This window comes from Saimiri boliviensis, chromosome 18, assembly GCF_048565385.1.
Source record: "Saimiri boliviensis isolate mSaiBol1 chromosome 18, mSaiBol1.pri, whole genome shotgun sequence".
Lineage (NCBI taxonomy): Eukaryota > Metazoa > Chordata > Mammalia > Primates > Cebidae > Saimiri > Saimiri boliviensis.
Genome location: NC_133466.1, coordinates 24,208,228 through 24,222,769, shown reverse-complemented (window position 1 = coordinate 24,222,769; position 14,542 = coordinate 24,208,228). Strand labels below are relative to the sequence as shown.

Here is a 14,542-nt window from a genome sequence, read left to right as displayed (position 1 = left end):
TTATCCTTCTAAAGATGTAACAAACTTATCCTAAAAGCTCTGGTTGTTGCATTTTGAAGCATATAAATAGCTAAATAGCTTATTATTTTTCCCTGATAAATTGAACCATTTTCCAACATGAAGCTAGGGTGTGTAATCAATGCTATTTCATTGTGCTTGATGAGAGGTCAGGTTTTAATGTATACACATTATTGGACTGAAAGGCAGTTTTATCATGAGCTGAAGGTAGATTTGGGCAGTGATTCTGAAACATGGATTCTCTTGAGTTCTCTTCCAGGAGTCTGATACAGATGGACAAGCTGACCCCGAGGATGTGTCTGTGCTGTCTGGGGTGGGGTGGCTCCCTGGCCATCTGTGAGTAATTACACATAATATCTATACCTGGGAACAAGGAGTTATTTTATTACCAGATGTGACCATTAAAAAGATACTGTTAGAAAAACTGGTGGGAAGCCAGCTAGCTGATTAAGTGATACTCTTTTTCCTAAAATATAAAAAGCTTTGAGCAGAGAGAAGTCTGCTCAAAAATTACGTTGTCACCAATATAGTGAGTGGTTAATATATCTAGTGAGAATTGTTGTTAACAGGTAATGCTTCCTTCATGGAAAGGTAGTCAAATAATTCCCAAAAGGTCGACTGTGAAAAGAGTTTTCTTTGTTCAGTCTTTTATTCCAGTTGGATACACCAGAGATTCCATTCTAGGCATCCATGGGTGTTCACTTCATAGATCATGTCCCAAAATTGAATTAGTTAAATCCCTTCTGATTTCCTGGTAATTACATAGAAAAATGTTATATTGGGAAAATGATGCCAGAAAATGGCACTATCATAGTTGTATTAGTCCATTTTCATACTGCTATGAAGAAATACCCGAGACTGGGTTAATTTATAAAGAAAAGAAGATTTAACAGACTCATAGTTCCGCAGGTCTGGGGAGGCCTCACAATCATGGCTGAAGTTGAAGAAGGGGCAAAGGCATGTCTTACATGGTGCCAGGCAAGATAGTGTATGCAGGGGAACTGCCCCTCATTAAATCGTCAGTTCTCATGAGACTTATTCACTATCATGAATAAAATATTAGATTTGGAAAATGCATGAGGGTAACTATGCCCATGATTAAATTACCTCCCACTAGGTCCCTTCCATGACATGTAGGGATTATGAGTACTGCAATTCAAGATGAGATTTGGATGGGGACATAGCCAAACCATGTCAATAATCATCATATTTCTGACAAGAAAATGACCTCTTTTTCTCTGTGCCATTGGTTTCTGTATCTTTTTAAAGCTTCTCTCTATTATCCAGCTGAAGGCATGCTATCATTCTCCTCTGTCTCTCTTATATCCTTGGTATCATTTTTCCCATTTATGACCCTTGCATCAATGCTTACAGAAAAGCACAAGAAAAATAAAGGGATTTGGCTAAAATGAAATCACTTTGTATTTAATCTGTTAATGGCTTTTATTCTTTCTTCAATAGAAACAACTTGCCAAAAAATCACAAATATACACAGTTATGGGAAAATGTATTCAGAGTACATAATCATACCCTATTATTTGTCTTTGACTGTGAAAGTATTTAATCAAGAGACTTGTTATATCAGAGATTATACAAATTAACATAACATTCATTCTTTGAAATTTCTTCAAGAAAGAAAAGCCACCTTTGAAGCTGAAATGAAATTAAAAAATTGTCTATGTGTCAAATCCATCTTATTTAATGATCAGTACATGTGTTTCGTATTTTACATGTGAATGACCCACAAAAAGCCATAAAACTTATGTAAGCAGAATTAAAGGAAATTAAAAGTACAGAAAAGATTCATAGAATGAATTCAGTACATAGAAACAAGCACACACACACACACACACACACACACACACATTTGTGTGTGTGTGCCAAACATGAAAATGCCAAACCAAGGAGAATTTATTTGTTTAAATTTAAAACATAGAGAAGCCAACAATTTAATTTGGCAGAGACTTCAGTGGAGGTTACTGTGGCTATGCTGTAAAATACTTTTCTTTTTCAGAGTAAGAGGATATGTATATTTGTGGGTAGTGTTGCCTTTTACTTAAGAATTGGTTCCAGTATATTTATTTTAGTATTGGTTTTAGGAAGGTTTGTTTTGAATTCTTTTGTTTCTAACAGGTTAAGGATTATTTTCCGGACAAATAATTCCTGGTTTAATGATTCCTGGTTTCCTGAGTGTCCATAAACGTTGCCAAATTCTCACTTTACTCTGTGATCTAACATGATCAGTGTTGACTGTCCATCTGGTTGTCTTAGATTACTTTTGATTTGGTTGATTTATTTCTGGTTTTCTTGATCTATTTTGATCAAGTTAACCAGATAGCTGCCAATAGCCATTTTTAATATGTGCCACGGTGCCACAGATACGTTAGGGCAGCAACTGCTGGTTTCCCTACGTCCTGTTTAGCACTTTCATGTTACATGTAGACAAATAAAATAGAAACCAAGAACATCTGGAAACAATCAGTAAATAACAGTTTGGAAATTTCTGCTTCATTTGGACTTGACATACTTCAGATAAGACTATTCATAAAATAGTTAAATTTACATTTTAATTTCATCTGGAAAGTTCATCTACTTGATAATCTCTTAAACCATTTATTTTTCATTTTCATTGTCATCATCCTAATTTAGCAATAACTACACTTAACCCTCCCTACTTCCTCAAATGTACACATCTGGTCTCCAGTCATAATAGGTTTCTTCCTAAAACTTAGAATGGGGAATCTTATCATTCTCTACATTATAAGCTTCTAAAATCTTCCAATGGTGTGTTGAAAAAAATCAAGCTCATTAGTTATATATTCAGAATTCACCATATGCTGGAATCTGTTTGGTCTTACCTATATCTCATCTTTTCACAATAGATAGTCCAGTCACATTTTTCTATTTCACTGTTAGTGCATTTTTTTTTTTGCTTCCTTCCATCCTCCACCTCCTCCTCCTTCTTCTTCTTTTATTTTTTATTGATGGAGTATTCAACTTTGAAATGCCACCTCTGTCACTCCTTGCTCCATTACAATAAATTGCTACTTCCCTTGGGCTTCTGTAGCACCTGATTATATTTTTATAAAGCATTTGTTTTAATTCTTGGCTTATAGATTATTTCCTGTCACCTTCTTCTGCTAGACTGTGAGTTTCTTGAGCACAGGCTCCACATTTCATTCACAGTGGTATCTCACAGCATGTATAATAGTTGTCTGTTTACTAACACAATAGAAGTTAGTAAAGGAGAAAAAGAATGAATGCATGGATGACCCAATGTCACTTTGCTACAAAAAGAAAAAATAAATTGAGTTACATGATCAAGATATCTCAAATTTATAATTACTTTATTATTGTATTGAATGACAGAGCTATACATGCCTAATTTTTTAGTGAAGTTAATTGTTTTCTTTTAAACTGGAGCCTTGTTTTGGCAATATAAAACAGCTGGATGTATTGTGGTTATGATACAACATGGAAATTCAAATTCCCATTTTCTTATATACATCACTATTGAAATATAATTTCTTAAATATTTTAATATTGTATGTCTAATGGAATCTACCTCTGCATATGCAGAGACATCTGTCAGGCTCAGATTTGTAAAGAAATCATGGAGAGATGGCTTTCATGTTATCAGGCAATATACTTAGGATTTGAACTCAAGAACCTAATCCTGAATTAAATCCAGGGAATCCCAGTGAAGGTTTTGCTTAGTTCTGGCAGTTGTAAACCCAGTTTAGACAAATACAGTTTTTTTGTTTCTAACAGGTTGTGGATTATTTCCCAGACAAATAATTCCTGGTTTAACGATCAGTTAAAACACAGTTCTAAATTTGGGCTGTAGTAGGTATTACTAAGAAAACAGAAATTGAAGGGGCAAAGAAGAAATGGGTTGTGAAAGATAGGAAGAAAGAAAAATTATTTGCCTTGCAGTCTTTTTTAGACTTTAAATAGGTTTTTCAGTTGACTCACCTAGGTGGAAATGGATTGAGTCCTCACTTGTCTAGTTGTTATTTCTCACGTCACCTTAAGTACAGGAAAATGTACTAAAAGCATGGAATATAATCAAGAAGTACAAGGCAGAGTGTAAGGCTCTGCACTTGTTGCTTTGCTCAGTTGTTTTCATGTATCTACAACTACAGACTTGTCTTCCATGATTTTCCCATCACATTTTATAGAGTTGGGGTCATTAACTTCTTTGGGAGGAGAAAATGGCTTAAAGTAGGGTGATTCCTTAGATACCAGTCTCCTTTTTAGTAATTCCTTTAAATGACTTGCCTGGGCCTCTAGTTACTACTGATTTCCATTTGCTCCAGTGTCTGGTGATACAGAAAGTCCCAATGAAATCTTTGCTTTCAAGAGTAATATGATTTATTTTCCTCTGAGCTGCTGCCGCCTCCGCCTCCGCCGCCGCCTCCTCCTCCTCCCCCTCCTCCTCCTCCTCCTCCTCCTCCTCCTTCTTCTCTTCTTCTTCTTTCTTCTTTCTTCTTCTTCTTCTTTTCTTCTTCTTTCGACAGATTCTTGCTCTGTTGCTCAGGTTGGAGTGCAGTGGCGCAATCTTGGCTGTCTGCAAACTCTGCTTCCCAAGTTTGAGTGATTCTCATGCCTCAGTCTCCTGAGTAGCTGGGATTACAGGCACCTGCCACCATGTCTGGCTAACTTTTGTATTTTCAGTAGAGATGGATTTTCACTGTGTTGGCAACTCTGGTCTTGAACTCCTGACCTCTAGTGATCTGCCCACATTGGCCTCCCAAAGTGCTGGGATTTCAGGCATGAGCCACTGCACCTGGCCCCACTGAGCTTCTTTATGGCCATCAGATAATTGTTTTGTATTTTAATCATACTTTTATTTCTTTAATTATTGATGTATTTATGCCAAAAGATTGGACTTGAACACTACTAGTATGGTGCACTTGTTAGTGTTACAAACGAGCCTTTTTTCTGTCACTACAAATCATCTAAAGGAGAATCATGGCGTTTTACTTTTTTGTGCATAAAAATACATTCTTTTTTTTCCTGGCATCCCTATGATATCCTCTTTTTTTGTGTCAAATCTTAATTATAGCTTCAGAGTGTTTTTATTTTCAGTTCCTTCCTAAGAGCTTGTTTTTTCTTATGCAAATAGGGACTCTAGATTTACTTCAAGCTCTAAGATTTCCTGAACTGAATGAGTCCAGTAGGTTCCACTGTGGTCTTCAAAATGCCTCCTATGTAGTAACATGTTACCTCAAAATGTCTTTACTGGTTGCTACTTGGCAATGTACATCTTCTTTCAACAGGAGATATGTGATTGGGATTTGAGGAAAGGGGTGCAAAAAGGTTCAAGGAGAGTACATACTTTCCGTAACTAGAGTCTTTTTCCAAGCAGCCTCTGACATATTTCTGTTTGTTTAGGGTCAATCAACCAATCAATCAACAGATTCATGAAATGTTTGTTGCATATCTACTATGTGCCCAACAATATTCCTTTCCTTAAAGGGCAGAATCATGTCAGGACCAATGCCTGCTTTGTTGTTTGATACATTAGATGATCACTTAACGGTGTAGTTCAATCTCGGTCTCTTCAGAACCCATGAGTGGAACAATGGTCTCTATTAAAACAATGTTTATCCTGCATCATTGCAGAAGTTTTGCTGAAAGTCTCCAAATGCTACAGTGGTAATGTTAAGCAGCATTCATTGCTAAATTCCTTCATCCTTAGGTTTAGGTCTGTTGAGAACCTGCACATTTTCTTTCAAGCTTTGGCAATTGTGTGTCTTGGGTGGGAGAGAATGAATGTTAGAGCCTCCTTCTCCATGGTCATGCCAACTATCGGGAACCTTTCCATAGTTTTGTCCTGTCAGTTCCTATTAATAAAAGCCAGGGGCTTATCCATGTTTCAGGTCATGCTTTGTTTGGTGTTATTAGTATGTCTTTTTCCAATTATTTACTATTTTCCCTCTGTACCTTGAATGGCTTTGTATAAAACACAGATATACAGCACATTGTATTTTCTTGGCACCTGGTTTCTTCATCTTTTGCATGAAAGTGGCTGTAACTGGCCAGGCGCAGTGACTCAAGCCTGTAATCCCAGCACTTTGGGAGGCCGAGGCGGGTGGATCACGAGATCAAGAGATCGAGACCATCCTGGTCAACAATGGTGAAACCCCGTCTCTACTAAAAATACAAAAAAGTAGCTGGACATGGTGGCACGTGCCTGTAATCCCAGCCACTCAGGAGGCTGAGGTAGGAGAATTGCCTGAACCCAGGAGGCGGAGGTTGCGGTGAGCTGAGATCGCGCCATTGCACTCCAGCCTGGGTAACAAGAGCTAAACTCCGTCTCAAAGAAAAAAAAAAAAAAGAAAGTGGCTGTAACTGATGTGCTTGTTTGTAGTTGGTCTCTGTTCAAATAGATTTCTCAGTCTCTAATAAATAAAAATTATTTTACCTTATTTCCATCTTTTAATTAGATTCTACTCTAATTGTTTCTTTTTGTTTCAGAAACAGTTGTACTTTTCTTTCACCAAAGAAAGTACAAACCTGATGAAGGAAAATTCATATCTTGTTAGTCTTTGAATTCCCCTTCCCTCTACCTAGTGTCTGGTGCAGTGACAAACACATGGTGGATACCTGACAAACATTTACCAAATGGTAACCAATGGGATCAATGTAGAGTTCATTTGGAATTTCTCACTATGCAGGGTATTTCTCTTAGTTGGGTGGAAGAATCTTTATTTTACTCTTACTGTTGATTCCCCTGTACTTGGAACATCTGCCATTTCAGAACTCAGTGGTTGTATTACTGAATGTCTTTTAACTGTATAAATCAGAGGGCCCTTGGGAATAAGAATTTCTTTATGCAACAGAGTTAGGGGCTTGCTAGGAGCCATATATGATTTTCTTGTAACTTTTAAGAAAATGATATATGGAATGTGGACACCTGGGGTAACTGCTTAAGTTATTCCTTTTAAGAATATCAATTTATTATTTTACTCAACATGACTAAATGAAGCTGTTGCTCACCCAAATTCTTCCGACTTATGAATTGAGAGCATAAATAAGCTTCAAATGGCAAAGTCTTGGGTAATTTTCTTTTCATATTCACTTTATCCCAAATATTCACCGGTGAGTTTCTTAATGATCAAAAGCCAAAATAGTTCATTCTGTTGTACAAATTATAGCCATAGAGCATTTAATGTTCATATAGAAATTACTTATATTGATATCTAAAATTTTATAATTTATGTTTTGACACAAGGAGAGAATAAATATGTAGAAGAAAAGAAAGAGAAAGAAAGATGTAAGGTATAGAGGAGAATAAATGCTAACACTGTATTATGAATGCCATTTGAAATAACCAGTATCCATATAAAAATGTTATATGAAACAAATTTGTAAAAATGTTACATGAAACAAATTTGTAAGCAGCTAACAGAACTAGTGGCTTTCAGCCTAAATGCTGAATCAAGTTTTCATTAGGAAATGAATATTGGGTTATATATTTTGAGAAAGTCATATTTTTGTGTGTGTGTTAGTGACAGTGTATACTATTTTTATGAGGAGGTAAAAGTTAGCTATTTAAAGAAAGCAATTGTTTTGTGAGCAGTTTGGAATAAGTACAAAAGTGGCTTGTCCTCTCTTCTTTCTGAATCCTGAGATACAGTGTGGTAGTTTAAACAACAGCATATAGTATAATACCTGAAAAAGCACTTTGAGGTATATTAAATCTAGATTATGAGCTTCAATGACCTAAAGGCAGATATGACTTTAAGGCTTCTTTATATTTTAACACATGGATAATCATTAGGCTCTACTCTTTGGGCCACAGATAGTAATCTTACCAAATGAGTGAACCATCTTTCTATTTGTTTAATGTTTTAATGTACAAGGACATCTGGTAGAGTAACACTTCTGGCCTCTTTCCCACCCATTACTCATTCCAAACTGTGAGAAGAAGTGTTTCCTGATTGACATGTGACATCTGGATGCAGCTTCTCTATTGGATCCTGGGTATTCAATCTCTTTTCTTTTTCACATTGTCCTGGGCCAGCATTAGTGACCAGTGTTGGATAAGTGCATTGATTGGTATCAAAATTTTCTCTGATGGACTTCCTGAAGGATATAGTGTGTGTGCTGGAGAGGTGGGTGGTGGTAGTTTGGGGGCAGGGAATGTAGTAAACTCTTTTGACTACAGAACTCTATTTACGTTTCTTAATCAGCTTAAGCCATTATTTCAATTTTTATCTGTCTGTCTTCGCCATCTTATTTCCCAATTTGTTCCAGAATTGACAGGCGAAGAAAGTAGTATTATATCTTTAATTCTGCCAAACCTCAACGCTTACTATAATAAAGAAGGTGTTTGGTGTGCAACCATTCATTTCATGAATGATGTATGGAGTAATGCATTAACTAAAGAGAAGGTTTTTTCTAGGATATTACTCCACCTAGACTGAGACATATCTGCCCAATGGCATTATTGACACTTATCTATAAGGTTGAGACATCATTACTATGCATTTTCTAAAAATTCTGTTCTAAGAAATCCATAGACGTCTTACTAAGTTGCCTTATTTGGTTAGTATCTTTCAGAAAAACAACAACAACAAAACCCCAACAACAACAACGATAACAACAAAAACCCAAAAACCCCGAACATGGACAAGGCAATACTTAGAAATTTGTAGCACTATTCTTTTTATTTTTACTATCTTCTCCTTCTCACTCTTCCTCTTCCCTTCTTGTTCACCTCTAGGCATGGAGAGATCAAGGTAATGTATGCATTGGAGAAATATATGTAGGGTAGATTAAGAGAAAATCCAGGTTAAATTAATGTAGTGAAAAATGACAATGGCTTATCCGCTCCTCTGTTCCAGAGCAAGATTCCTCCAGCAAGGGATGCTTCTTGTTTCTATTTTCATTTCTCATTCTCTTTGCCTTACAATGGGAATTTTGAATTCAACATGAAGTCTTTGGAAACCAAGTAATGTTTTGCAGAACAATACCACAGATATGATGAACCAAAATAGCATTGATAATAAATAACCTGGTTAGTGGGGAATCAAGTGTGTTGGATATTAAACGCCTCTCCGATTTTTAGAATTTTTAGCTTAAATACAGTTTTATTCAAATAACCAATGTTTTTAGACTATTGAAAAAGAAAATAAACAAAAAATACTTTTTGATAAAGTTGTCTTTAAAATTGCTTTTAAAGTATTGAAATTTGGCTTATTTTATATAGTATAATTTGAAAATTATTTTAATAAAAGATACATCAAAAGGGTAATTCCTTCCAAAACAAAACATCTTTAATCACTAATAAAAGACTCATTAATGAATCAATAGATGTAGAAAATGAACTATGTCAGGAGAATAGGGATTGCTAAATATCAAACAATTTTATAAAAAAGAGACATTAATTCTGAGGCAGTCAAACTTTTCTTTATATATATTTATATATGATGTAATATATATAAATATTTATCTATATAATATATATAAAATAATTTATATAATCTGTTGTATTAATTGTTCAGTATAGGTTTTTGAAGTTGCATTTAGAAAGACCAGTGACATTTACTTTATGTTGTTAGTTAAGGTGTAATATATGTTAATAAGTTACTGAAGTTATTATTCTGAAAAATCTATATGCAGCTCTTAGGAACAACAATAAGGTCATTCAGATAAAGGTACTAAAGAAAAAATTTCTAAGAGATACATACACCCCAAACCTAGGCTTTGCATTGAGCATTGGAAAATAATCTGTTGATAGCTACTTTTGCTGTGCAGAAGCTCTTTAATCAGGTCCCATTTGTCAATTTTTGTTTTTTGTTTTAATTGCTTTTGGCATCTTCATCATGATATCTTTGCCAGGTCCTTTGTGCAGAATGGTATTTCCTAGGTTGTCTTCCAGGGTTTTTATAGTTTCAGGTTTCATATTTAAGTCTTAGATTTATCTTGAGTTGACTTTTGTATATGGTGTAAGAAAGTGGTCCAGTTTCAATCTTCAGCATATGGCTAGTCAGTTATCCTGGCATCATTTATTGAATAGGGAAAGAATTCTTTCTTTATTAAATAGGTGATGGGAAAATGTGCTCTTTTTTTGTTTAACTTTGTCAAAGATCAGATGGTTGTAGATGTGTGGCTTTATTTCTGGTATCAATTGTGTTCCATTTGTCTATGTGTCTGGTTTTGTACCAGTACCATGATGTTTTGGTTACTGTAGCATTGTAGTATAGTTTGAAGTCAGGCAATATGGTGCTTCTAACTTTAGTCTTTCTACTTAGGATTGCTTTTGCTATTTGGGCTCTCTTTTAGTTTCATACAAATTTTAAAATAGTTTTTTTCTAATTCAGTAAAGATTGTCATTGGTTGGTTGATAGGAATAGCATTGAATCTGTAAATTGCTGTGAGCAGTGTGGCCATTGTAACAATAATGATTCCTCGTCTTCAAGAACATAAAATGTTTTTCTACTTGTGTCATCTGTGATTTCTTTGAGCAGTATTTTGTAGTTCTCCTTGTAGAGCTCTTTCACCTCTCCAGTTAGCTGTATTCCTAGGTATTTTTTCTTTTTGTGGCTATTGTGAATGGGACAGTGTTATTGATTTGTCTTTCAGTTTGGACATTGTTGGTGTATAGGAATGCTATTGATTTTCATACATGGATTTTGTATCCTGAAACTTTGCTCAAGTTGTTTATCAGATTTAGGAGCTTTTGGGCCGAGACGGTGGGGTTTTCATGGCATAAAATCTTACAGTCTGAAAACAGAGGTGATTTGACTTTCTCTCTTCCTGTTTGGATGTCTTTTATTCCCTTTTCTTGCTTAATTGATCTGGGTAGAACTTCCAATACTATGTTGAATAGGAATACTGAGAATCAGCATCCTTGTCTTGTTCCAGTTCTCAAGAAAAATGATTCCCTCTTTTGTCTCTTCAGTATGATGTTGGCTGTCGGTTTGTCATAGATGGCTCTTGTTATTTTGTGGTATGTTCCTTTAATATCTACGTTGTTGAAGGTTTTTAATGTGAAAGGACTTTAAATTTTATGAAAAGCCTTTTTTACATCTATTGACATGATCGTGTGTTTTATTTTTAGTTCTGTTTATGTGATGGATCACATTTATTGATTTGTGTATATTAAACCAACCTTGCATCTTAGGGTTAAAATCTACTCGATAATGTTGGATTAGCTTTTTGGTGTGCTGCTGGATTTGGCTTGCTAGTATTTTATTGAAGATTTTTGCATGTACCTTCGTCAAAGACATTGGCCTGAAATTTCAGTTTTTTGTTGTGTCTCTGCCAGGTTTGGATATCAGGATAATGCTGGCCTCATAGAACGAGTTAGGGAGGAGTCCCATCTTCTCAATTGTTTGGAATCTTTTCACTAGGAATTGAACTAGCTCATCTTTATATAATCTGGTAGAATTCAGCTGTGAATCTGTCTGGTTCCAGGCATTTTCTGAAGGTAGGCTTTTTATTACTGATTGAATTTTTGAATTTGTTACTGACCAATTCAGAGATTTGATTTTTTTTCTGGTTCAATCTTGAAGGGTTGTATGTTTTCAGGAATTTATCAATTTCTTCTGGGTTTTCCAATTTGTTTGCATAGAATTGACAACCTACAGAATGGCAGAAAATATTTGCAAACCATGCCTCCAGTAAAGGTCTAGGCTAGATGTGCAGCTCATGCTTGTAATCCCAGCACTTTGGGAGGCTGAGGAGGGCAGATCACTTGAGGCCAGGAATTCAAGAGCAGCCTGGCTAATATGGCAAAACCCCATCTCTACTAAAAATACAAAAATTAGCCAGGTGTGGTGCTGCATGCCTGTAATCCCAGCTACTTGAGTGACTGAGGCATGAGAATTGCTTGTACCCAGGAGGCAGAGGTTTCAGTGAGCCAAGATTATGCCAGTGTACTCAGCCTGGGCAACAAAGCAAGACTCTGTCTCATGTAAGTAAAGAAAGAAAGAAGGAAAGAAAGAAAGGTCTAATATCCAGAATTTATAAAGAACTTAAATTAGCAAATAAAAAACAACCCCATTAAAAAGTGAGCAATGACATAAACAGACCTTTTAAAAGAAAACATACACATGGCCAAAAAGTTTTTAAAAAAATGCTCAACATCACTAATCACTAAAAAACACACAAATCAAAACCACAATGAGATACCATCTCACACCAGTCAGAATTGTTATTATTAAAAAGTCAAAAAATAACCAATTTTAACAAAATAACAACTCCAGGGTTGTGGAGAACAGGGAACATTGCTGGTGGGAATGTAAACTATTATAGTTCAGCCATTGTGGAAAGCAGTCTGGAGATTTCTCAAAGAACTTAAAACAGTATTACCATTCTACCCAGCAATCCCATTATTGGGTATGTACACAAAGGAATAGAAATTGTTCTACTATAAAGACACATGCACATGTATGTTCACAGCAGCACTATTCAGAATATCAAAGACATGGAATCAACCTAAATGCTCATCAGTGATAGACTGGATAAAGCAAATGTTTTACATACACACCATGGAATACTACTACACAACCATAAAAGAGAATGAGATTACATCCTTTTCAGCAATATGGAGGAAGTTGGAGGCGGTTGTCTTAAACAAACTAATATAGGAACAGAAAACCTAATAATGCATTGTTCTCACTTACAAGTGGGAGCTTAACATTGAGTACATATGGACACATGTACTTGAGAGTGAAGGGTGGGAGAAAGGAAAGGATTGAAAAACTACTTATTGAGTATATTTATTTAAACTATATTTATTACTTGGGTGACAAAATAATCTATACATAAAATCCCTGTGACACAAATTTCTTGTATAACAAAGCTGCACATGTATCCCTGAACCTAAAACTAAATTTTAAAAAAAGAAAAATTCTAACCACTTTAAAATGTTTTATAAGGCCTTGCAATGGCTGATTCCTGCTTATTTTCTACATAATTGCATGTTATTTTCTTTCCTTGGTACACTAGTCATTTCTCAGTTCCTCAAACCACCTCTTTCTTGACCTCAAGGCTTTGAGTTCAATGTTTCTTACCAGTATTCTGCCAGCAGTATTCCTTCTGTACTATTTACTAGAACACTCTTTATCCTTCAAGGACTGCTATCATCTTAAATGTGCTTTCCTCAATAACACATTCTATGTCCACATTCATGTGTCCCCACCCCTGCCCACTCTGCAACATCCAAGAATTTATGACACTATATAACATTATTGTCAGTCATGAATAAATACAAGGGCCATAAGGGCCCTCAAAATGTATGGTCCCTATTAGAACCCAAAGCAACAAACCAACAAGTATTTTGACTATGAAAGTTCAGTATAGATTTTAAAATAATTTTGAATAATCAAACTTAATATAATGAGTTATATTTTCACACAGACTATATGCTGTATTTTATCACCTGAAGTTTCGGTAAGAGATAGACTTTGTTAATGTGACAAAACTGTAACATTAATGGATTAAAAGACACCATTTCTGTGAAACCCCTTCTCTACCCCAAATATTAAAATTAGCCAGGCATGGTGGCTCATGTGTGTAGTCCTAGCTACTTGAGGGGGCTAAAGTGGGAGGATTGCTTGAGGCCAGGAGGCAGATATTGCAGTAAGCCAAGATTGCACCGTTGCAGTACAACCTGGGTGACAGAGACCGTCTCAAAACAAAACAAAACAAAACAAAACAAAACAAAACAAAACAAAACAAAACAACGATACAATTTCTTATTGTTTTTCAAGTTTCTATACTTTTAGTTGAATGTCCAGAAAAGGAGTGAGTAGATAATGGATTCTTTTCATTTTAATCATAATGTATCATTCTAGGAATCTCAGAGCTAAATTTAAGGTCAAACGTAATACCTATATTCACCATTCCTTCAAGAAATATCTGTTCAGCAACTTTCATGTGACAATGAGAAACTGGCTAAGTCTCTGAGAATCAATTTTCTCATTAATCAATTCATCTAATAGTCAATTCACCAAATTCAAAATCATTATTGATAATTATTTTCTAACAGCCCTTTAACTATAAAATTGTCAGTGTATACCTTACACTGTAATCTTCTAAATTAGAATTGGGCAGATTATTTATATTTGTTCAGCTCTTACTACTATGCCCTTTGTCCTTAATTATTCTTTTGCTTTCTATCTTTTTTTCAATATATTCTTTTTTTCTAATTTATTAAGACCATTTCAAATTTTATTTTTGTTATTCAGGCTGCAAGCAGCTCAGTATAACCTGAAATAGATACCTTCTTCTTTCATGTGAGTCATTGGTAGGCAGAGTGGTGGTATGACATTAGTCCTGATTTCTATGGGATGGTTCTTAGAAATGCTTTCCAGATAGCTTTAAATTATTGTTATCAGTTTCATCATGTAAACCTTTATTGCTTTCTGCAGCCAACTATCCACACTGTAGTAGAAACAGTGTTTCTTTGAACCTGGGTTACAGGCTCCATAAAACTTTGAAGGAGCCCATGGCAGAGAGGATTAAGATGGAATCGGCGTGTTCTATGTGCTTTTTATATTTATGA

General features: G+C 35.3%; 1 protein-coding gene across 13 annotated transcripts in view; it reads left to right on the top strand.

Annotated features, from left to right (window-relative positions):
* The window catches only part of CHODL (chondrolectin), a 371,149-nt gene that overhangs the window by 103,985 nt on the left and 252,622 nt on the right, over positions 1-14,542 (top strand). The window contains exon 3 of one of the 13 annotated variants that reach the window (XM_074389469.1): positions 278-354. The exons of the other annotated variants lie outside the window; for them this stretch is intronic. The gene's annotated coding sequence lies outside the window, so the exon portion shown is untranslated. The remainder of the gene's footprint in view (positions 1-277; positions 355-14,542) is intronic. 13 annotated transcript variants of the gene reach the window in all.